The sequence below is a fragment of the Monopterus albus genome, unplaced genomic scaffold, assembly GCF_001952655.1.
Source record: "Monopterus albus unplaced genomic scaffold, M_albus_1.0 scaffold223.1, whole genome shotgun sequence".
NCBI classification, from domain to species: Eukaryota; Metazoa; Chordata; class Actinopteri; order Synbranchiformes; family Synbranchidae; genus Monopterus; species Monopterus albus.
The window spans coordinates 1,024,001-1,025,807 of NW_018128103.1; positions in this window are offsets into that span (position 1 = coordinate 1,024,001).

Sequence of the window (1,807 nt, forward strand, 5' to 3'; positions counted from 1 at the left end):
TGGTCAAATGTCACTGTAAATTTGTCTGTGCATTCAGGATGTATAGGCCATCGATGAGCAGGTCTGATATGTTTAACTATATAAAGTCAGTGCATAAAAAAGGTTTGCATCCCTTCTCTTGTGCAAACAGTGTCACTGTGCATGTAGTTCCCTGCTCTTCCTTTAACTTCTAAAATGACTTGCCACTGACCAAATTGCTCACAACTGCCCCCATCTGGTTATGTGAACTTTGAAGTAACAGGTAAAGATGATGTGACTAATGTTTACCTGGTAGGTCGTGGAACCTCTAAAGAAGGCTCCAATGCCAGCTCAGTCTACAGTGCTCTTAGAGAGAGCCTACATGGGACAGGGCTCTAAACACGTTTTTGAGGAGAAATGTAATCAGCATCACCAGCGATAGCACTGTGGTGCTAATGTGGCACAGTGAATGACATGTTCATTGAATTGATGCTGATTGCATATAACTGGTTATTTGAGCATAGATGTTTGGAGATATCGCCAGTAGGTGTCAATAGCGTACCGCGAAAATGCAGACAGGTGAAGCGGGTCCCGCATGACCTGAAACAGGAAACGAGACTTGCTTCTGTGAGATTGCAAAATGCTGTGCGCTGTGTAACCGCAAAGAAAATAAACACTTCTAATGTGTATATTTCTGTAATTACAGGTAAATATGTGGCACCAGTTTGAACCTTAGGGAATTCATTCTGCGCCCCGCTACACCAGCACTCCAACAGCACCTGATGGAGGTGAGAGCCCAACAGATTCCAAAAATACTTACAAAAGTCAGTAGAAAGCCCTTCAGTCCCAGGTGATCGCCCAGCAGCCAGCAGTGTGGCTGCTGCAGGAAGTTCATGGTGAGCTCAGAGTCTAGTGCAGCTCTCTCACTTTCTGCCCAACTGTGGCAGCCCATCATGCAGCTCCACAGCTCTTGACATGTCACACACCTTTTGGCCGAAGGGGACAGTGTAGAAGTCTATTGCATGTTTCCTCATGTGCCTGCTGTCCATGGTCACCCTTCCATCTGGTAACTGAAGGCACACTATTAGCTTCCTCTGGGCCCTTTCCGGGTTAAAAAAGAGAGCAGTAGGTGCACCCATAACATTAATGCCAACAAAATGAGCTCTCACTATAGCGCCTTTCACCCTCTCTTATAATAGAGGCCATAATTCCAAATTCTTCTACTGTGAAATTCTTTTTGCATCTAAATTCTCTTAATTTGTGTTATGTTCGGGTCTGTGGGGCCCGGATTCAATTTTCACCTTAAGAAAAAAAATATTTCTAAACATTTTTTGGGCTGAAATTTGAAGCCCTTGCCTCATTTTGTGTGAAGAACACAAATCTGAAGAAATTTTTGATGCAGGACCACCGCAGCCCCCCCGTGCATTACACAATGACCCGATCAGAAGGAGTGTGTAGTCGGATGTGACCAATGTGCCATGTTTACAACCTATTGGGTCTCCTTGTCAGTTATGAGGGTTATTTGCATGTTTTATGATCACCTTGAAAGTAGTAGAAGTGAGCAGAAGTGAAAAAATCTTATAGATGTGGATTTATGAATCCATAAATATTGTACGGGACAAAATGACCCGAACAGAAGGAGTGTGTAGTCGGATGTGACCAATGTGCCATGTTTACAACCTATTGATCGGTCTCCTTGTCAGTTATGAGGGTTATTTGCATGTTTTATGATCACCTTGAAAGTAGTAGAAGTGAGCAATCTCATTTCAATGTCTGTTCTGCTCACACAGTCATGGTCCTGGTCTGTGACCATCTGCGTAGCCATGTTTGTTCCTTCACTTGTGAAGTG